General features: G+C 42.1%; 1 long non-coding RNA gene across 1 annotated transcript; it reads left to right on the forward strand.

Annotated features, from left to right (window-relative positions):
- Window positions 1–1,276: 1,276 nt before the first annotated feature.
- Window positions 1,277–6,708, forward strand: LOC103790438 (uncharacterized). The gene is made up of 2 exons (XR_001909365.4): window positions 1,277–3,664; window positions 4,894–6,708. It is a non-coding gene; the product is annotated as an uncharacterized LOC103790438 (long non-coding RNA).
- The last annotated feature ends 921 nt before the right edge of the window (window positions 6,709–7,629 follow it).

Genomic DNA, 7,629 nt, shown 5'->3' on the forward strand with positions numbered 1-7,629 from the left:
GGCTCATGCCTGTAATCCCAGCACTTTGGGAGGCCGAGGCAGTTGGATCACGAGGTCAAAATATTGACAGTATCCTGGCCAACATGGTGAAACCCTGTCTCTACTAAAAATACTTTTTAAAAAAATTAGCTGGGCATGGTGGCATGCGCCTGTAGTCCCAGCTACACAGGAGGTTGAGGCAGAAGAATCACTTGAACCTGGGAGGTGAAGGTTGCAGAGAGACAAGATCATGCCACTGCACTCCAGCCTGGCAACAGAGTGAGGTTCTGTCTCAAAAAAACAAACAAACAAAAAGCATAGCACACCCAAGACACAACACTCAGTGCTGGAGAGGATGTCCGTAAGTCCACCAATATCACCATACATTCTGTGCAATCAAGAAATTTACTGGGATGGGGGTGGGGTGGGCTCCTGTGTGTAATTCCAGCACTTTGGAAGGCCAACGCCGGTGGATTACCTGAGGTCAGGGGTCTGAGATCAGCCTAGTCAACATGAAGAAACCTAGTTTCTACTAAAAATACAAACCTAGCCTGGTGTGGTGGCACACTCCTGTAATTCCAGCTACTCGAAAGGCTGAGCTGGAGAAATGCCTGAACCTGGGAGGGGGAGGTTGAAGTGAGCTGAGATTTTGCCACTACACTCCAGCCTGGGAGACACAGTGAAACTCCCTCTCAAAAAAAAAAAGGAGGAGGGCCATGTGTGGTGACTCACACCTGTAATCTCAGTACTTTGGAAGGCCTAAGTGGGTGGATCCCCTGAGGTCAGGAGTTTGAGACCAGCCTAGTCAACATGAAGAAACCTAGTTTCTACTAAAAATACAAATATATGCATATATATAGATATATACATGTACATACATACATACATATATATTTTAGCTGGGCAGTGGCACTGCTACCCCATTCATCACCAAATGTTTGTTGATGTCTCTTCCTCTCTCTTTTTTTTTTTTGGAGATGGAGTCTCACTCTGTGGAGCCTCCCAGGCTGGAGGGCTGTGGTGTGATCTCAGCTCCCTGCAACCTCCACCTCCTGGGTTTAAGCGATTCTTCTGCCTCAACCTCCCAAGTAGCTGGGACTACAGGCATGCACCACCACGCCTGGCTAATTTTTGTATTTTTAGTAGGGATGGGGTTTCGCCATGTTGGCCAGGATGGTCTCGAACTCCTGACCTCCAGTGATCCACCTGCCTTGGGCTCCCAAAGTGCTAGGACTACAGGCATGAGCCACCATGCCCAGCATTTTTTTTTTTTTTTTTTTTTTTGAGTTTGGGTCTTCCTATGTTTCCCAGGTAGGCTCTCAAGCGATCCTCCCACCTCAACCTCCTGAGTTGCTAAGATTACAGGTGAGTGTCACCTTGCCTGCCATGATTTTGTCACCACAGATCCCTCTCATTCCCTTTCATAGGAAGTCACTGAGAACCAGAAAAGCTTGAGCCAAGAACTAGGGAAACTGATATTTGAACTCATTTCTGTTGGGTGCCAAACTTCTCTGTGCCTGCTTCTGTGAAAATTGGAGGTGGCAAGATCCACTGGCTCACACATATAATCCCAGCATTTGGGAGGCCTAGGTGGGTGGATCACCTGAGGCCACTGCACACCAGTGTGGACAACAAGAGTGAAACTCTATCTTGAAAGAAAGAAAGAAAGACGAAGAGAGGAAGGGAGAGAGAATGAGAGAGAAGAAAGAGAGGGAGGGAGGGAGGGGGAGAGAGAGAGAGAGAAAGAAAAGAAATAAAGGAAGGAAGAAAATCAGAGGCTTTGGTCCATTAATCTGCCATACTCTGAAGTAATTCTGTCCCTGCTTGAATGTGATCTCCTTGAGGCAAAGTCTGGGTCTCCTTCCTCTTGCATGCCCACTCTGGCCTGTCTGTCCCACACTAGCTGCTCGATGACGGCTGGCCCATGTAGAGTATGGGTTTGAGGCATCCCAAGACTTGGAGCTGTAGAAGATGTGAGTGAGGAGCCTTGGAATGCTCTGCCCATCAGGAAATGTGTCTATCCCAGAGTTCAGCCGAGAAGCTGCGCTCCCTCCGACGCCAGAGCTCCCCTACCCAGGGTGGAACCTTGGATGGCCAAGTACATTGGCTCAATATTTGCCTTGGGTAGCTGGGTGCAGTGGCTCCAGCCACTGTTGGATCTGTAATCCTAGCACTTTGAGAGGCTAAGGCAGGTATTCAGAATATGATAAAGGTAATATCTGAAATGTTTTGAGTGTAACACAAAATTTGAAAGCAATTTTTAAAATTAGATGTAATTCCATTACATCAGTATAAAAAAATCCCCTCATGGCAAACACGGTAAGCAACATCAAAGGACAAACAACAAACTTAAAAGCAACAGTGTAAGTCATATCGCCAAGAGCTAATCTGCTTAATATATCTAACGCTCCTACATTTCAATAAGACGGTAACCATATAATAGAGAAATAGGTTGCATATATGAAGAGTGAACTCCCAGAAAAAGAATTACAAATGACTTATTCACATGAAAAGATGCCCAAACTCTGTAATAAGAGATATGTAAGTTAAAAATAAGAAGAAAATAACATTTTCACCAATCGGATAAACTCTAGTAGCACTCTGTACTGTTGAGTGTATAAGGAAACAGACACACTAAAACCTTGTTGGTGGAAGTATATACCAATAAAATGTTAATGGAGAACAATTTGGAAATGTGGGAGACGATGTATTTACATGTAAGTATTATGTACTTCAGCACAGATGTAACAGGAAAAGTGGTGGGGACAACTAAAGCATGTTACATTTAGTCGATGGAGTGAATGCTCTGCAGCCATCACAGAGAATGAGGCAGTCCCGTAAGGACCAAGATGAAGTGATCTTTTACATACCCAGAGCAGCAGATCTGTTTGCTTGTTGGCTTCACTACTGGTAGAGTCATCTTTGGTAAGGTAATGCAGAACATCTAATTCAAGAATATGACTTCCCGGCTGGGCGCGGTGGCTCAAGCCTGTAATCCCAGCACTTTGGGAGGCCGAGGCGGGTAGATCACGAGGTCAAGAGATCGAGACCATCCTGGTCAACATGGTGAAACCCCATCTCTACTCAAAATACAAAAAATTAGCTGGGCACGGTGGTGTGTACCTATAGTCCCAGCTACTCAGGAGGCTGAGGGAGGAGAATTGCCTGAACCCAGGAGGCAGAGGTTGCGGTGAGCCGAGATTGCACCATTGCACTCCAGCCTGGGTAACAAGAGCGAAACTCGGTCTCAAAAAAAAAAAGAATATGACTTCCCATAAATACTGAAGAAGAATTCAAAGCTACCAATTGGGGAAAGAGCTTTTTATAAAGCAGTGTAAAAATCTACAAATTACCTAGAAAACAGAACATCCTGCAGAAAACTCTAACTAAGAGCATCCAAAATGGAATTCTTTACTGCACTTGCATGCTAACCTGTCTCATCATCCTACCATATCTGCTTCTCTTCCTCCTCAGACAACCCCAGATAACAGCACAGAGAGCCCAGACATCCTTACACTGCATGTGAGCTCATGATGCTAAAAACAGCCAGAGGGTGACTAACTCATGAATCCCCAAGTGTGTTCTCAGATCATCCACAGGAACCAGAAAGCAGTGAACTTTTCCAAATGCACAGAAACAGAAGCAGAAAGCAAGTGATTTAATCAAGACACCACAGAGATTAAAGGTAAGCATCTACTTACCACGTGAATGAGTGGTTGTCTCATTTTCATCTCTGTCTTAACCAACTATGCAAAATTCCTATGAACTGAGAAAAGATTTACTATACTCCCTTGTGAAATCTGAGGTACTAGGTTAACGGAATCCATAACTGCTAAACTATGAAACACAACTAAAGGCTAAACTATGAAGCTTCAGTTTTATCTCAGGCAACCCCCTGACATAAACACAATCTAGATATAAAAAAAAAAAGCTCAACAACATACACACATCCCCAGAAGATCACACAGAACACAGACACACAGAAAGGGTGGGTCTGCTTCCTATCCACAGCACTGTCAAGCTTGCTCTGGTAAATGAAAGCCAGGAAGCTCATCCCTGAACAGGAGGAAGGGGATGGATACAAGAACAAGGAAGCCCTTCTATAAAGAGAGTTTGGAGTGTGTCTCTATGTGTATATGTACTCACATTTTTAGTCTCTTTGGTGTGTGAAAGGAAAATAAACCTTGGGTCCCCTAAATCACTAACCTAAAGGGAAAAGCCAAGCTGGGAACTGCTTAGGGACAACCTGCCTGTCACTGAGATAGATGCATAGCCAATGGCCTCCTTTGGAAAGGCTAATCAAAAACTCAAAGAATGCAAGCACTCCTCTCTCTCACCTACCTGTGACCCAGAAGCTCCTTCCAGTTTCAAGCCTCCTTCTTGTCTTTGCTTCAAGGTGTCCTGCCTTTCCGGACACAACCATTGTACTTTTTTTTTTTTTTTTTTGAGACAGAGTTTCGCTCTTGTTACCCAGGCTGGAGTGCAATGGCACGATCTCGGCTCACCGCAACCTCCGCCTCCTGGGTTCAGGCAATTCTCCTGCCTCAGCCTCCTGGGTAGCTGGGATTACAGGCACACGCCACCATGCCCAGCTAATTTTTTGTATTTTTAGTAGAGACGGGGTTTCACCATGTTGACCAGGATGGTCTCGATCTCTTGACCTCGTGATCCACCCGTCTCGGCCTCCCAAAGTGCTGGGATTACAGGCTTGAGTCACCGCGCCCGGCCAACCATTGTACTTCTTACATACATTGGCTGATGTCTCACGTCTCCCTAAAATGTATAAAACTAAGCTGTGTCCCGACCACCCTGGGCATGTCATCAGGACTTCCTGAGGCTGTCTCAGGAGCATGCATCCTCAAACTTGGCAAAATAAACTTTCTAAATTAACTGAGACTTGTCTCAAATTTTCAGGGTTACAAATAATACCAGCAAATCCGGAGACCCGCTGAAGGGAAATAGAAGGTAGTCTAACTTCATTATGACTGAAAAATGCATCTGGTATATCCATACAATAGAATATTACTACGCAAGTAAAAGGAAAAGAACTACTGACACAAAAAACACCATGGATGAATCTCAAAATAATCACGTTGAATGAAAAAAGCCAGAAAAAAAGAATACCTACTGTATGATCCTATTTATATAAGTTAGAAAACGAAAACTAATCTACAGTTACAAAAAGCTTATCAGTGGTTCCCTGTGGATCAGAGGCAGGAGGGAGACAGTACTGAAGGGAACAAGGAAACTGTTGGGATGACAAGTGCATCTATTATCTCTAGTGGTGCCAGCTCTATGGCTGAATACCCATGTGAAAACATCTAACTTTACACTTGTAATATGTGCAGCTTGGGTGTCACTTGACTCCTCAATAAAGCTGTTAAAATTTTTTTGATAAATATAAGTTCACATTGACCACCATTCAGGTTTAACTGAAGCCTTACAAAATGAAGGAGATTATTTTCACTTTCAGAAGGATATCTGATCGCAGTTACATACCATGCTTGTGGACAAGCAATTTCAGAATAAATACAGATTTCAAATACTTAAATATCTGTATTTCTTCCCACTCATCCTTTTCATTATTTAAAAGAAGCTAAAGCATTTTACAAAAAAAAATTCCATCACTTCAAGTTTCTTACAGACTCTCTGAAATTCAATCAACATTTAACTTTTTGGAAAAGATGGGACCTTCAACACCATCCTGTCCAACTTTCTCAATTTGAGGAAGTGAACTCAGCCCCTCCCCTTGTAGGGAGTTATTCAGTCTCACGGCTTTGAAGTCAGCTCTGTGTTGCTGACACCTGCCTTTGTCATTTTAATCTTGACCTCCCCACTGAACCACAGACATTTATTCCACGGCCCACTAAACCACCTCTCTTGACTATCTAATAAGTATCTAAAACCAATCGTGGCCAAAGGTATCTTCTGATTCCCCTCACCACCAACTTCTCGAATTTTCCCCATCTTAGTAATTGAACCATCACACATTCAGTTGCTCAACTAAAACCTAGAAATCAACTCTTGACTGCTCGTCTCCTGCCTTCCACATAGAACCCACACTTAAGTTCTTAGCTCTGTCTGCAAAGTAGATTGCCAAAGCTGGCCCAGGCTCCATCTACACAGCTCCTATGGCTTCTTGCCCAGACAACAGCTCTGAAAGGTCCTCATTTCCTCTTCTGCCTCTACCAGTCATCACTACACAGTAGCCACAGTCATGAGGCCCTCAATCCCCAGACCTAGAACACTCTACAGACTTGCTGCCATCATTAAAGTGACATCCTAACTCCTTATTCTGCCCTAAAATATCAAGGCCCTTTCCACCTCTCCAACCTCATCTACCACTATTTCTTCTCTGGATACATTCCAGCATTTCATACTGACTGTCTCAAATACACTAAACTCATTTCCACCCCAAAGCCAACGCTTTTCCACCTGGAATGCACACAGATACTTCACCATTCATATCTCAACTCAAATAACATCTTCAAAAGCTTCCCAGACCTCACAATCTACAGAAGCATCCCCTGGTGAGAAGCTGGTGGTGAGGGGAATCGGGAGCCCTTTGGCCACAATAAGTTTAGAAATGTATTAGGTGTTCAAGTGAATATTTAATTCACTTATCATAGACCCCATTTTACTGATGTTATGGTACTTATCACTATCTAAAATTATCTTGTAAAGTTCTTTACTTATTAATTATATATGCTAATAAAATTCATTCATTTATTTATTCATTCATTCATTCCTGCTATGCCTATCAGAAGCACTAACCCAAATAAGAACTGTGATCTTTTCTTATTTCACTTGAAAGCATTCATTTCCGGGTGCCTGGTAATACTGGTTAAAAGGTACCCATGTGCATTTTTTTTTTACGTCTATTTTAGTTCTTTTTTAATTCCTAAGGATGACGATTGGGTTTCCACACTCAAACCTGAGTGTGAACCTTTTTACAACATCAGACATTACCAGACTGACGTTTAAAAGTAAAGGTCAGTTTCAACTGTCCTATTAATTTTACAAGATTCCAAATCTCCTTCCTTAAACCTTTTTACATCAATACATTACCTGTCTGATGTTTAAAAATAAATTTCAACTGTTCTATTAATTTTACAAGTCTTCAAATTATGCTTCTAAAAAACTGAAAAATTCAATGACTGGCCTGCCTCATTATCATGAGATTTCTATCAACTTATCAATTTACATGAATGTTGTTGATTTTGAGACTGCATGGCCTGTCACTATAATAGTACACTTTTTGATAAGGATAAGGTCAATATAAAAAGTATTTACTTTAAATGATTAAATTGGGATCTCTAATATCTTACCTTTGGGATACTTAGCAAATAGTCACTTACATAATATACTATCTAAATGCACCGATTTAAACATTTTAAATTCCTTTATTTTCTTTTTTAGAATTTCAAAGCTTTCAGACACTGCTACCAAAAAATCCACAGTAGATATTTTACCTGGTTGTTACACATTATAAATGGTCTCATAGTAAATCATTAATCACTGGGATGTACATTTCATAAGGACAGAGATGTTTATCCAGTTGGTTCATTGTATCCCCCAGCATCTGTTCCTGGCATATTATCAGCTTAAAATAATATGTGTTGTTAAATGCCTGCGAGCTCCTGTTTTAGC

Source organism: Callithrix jacchus, chromosome 1 (genome assembly GCF_049354715.1).
Source record: "Callithrix jacchus isolate 240 chromosome 1, calJac240_pri, whole genome shotgun sequence".
Lineage (NCBI taxonomy): Eukaryota > Metazoa > Chordata > Mammalia > Primates > Cebidae > Callithrix > Callithrix jacchus.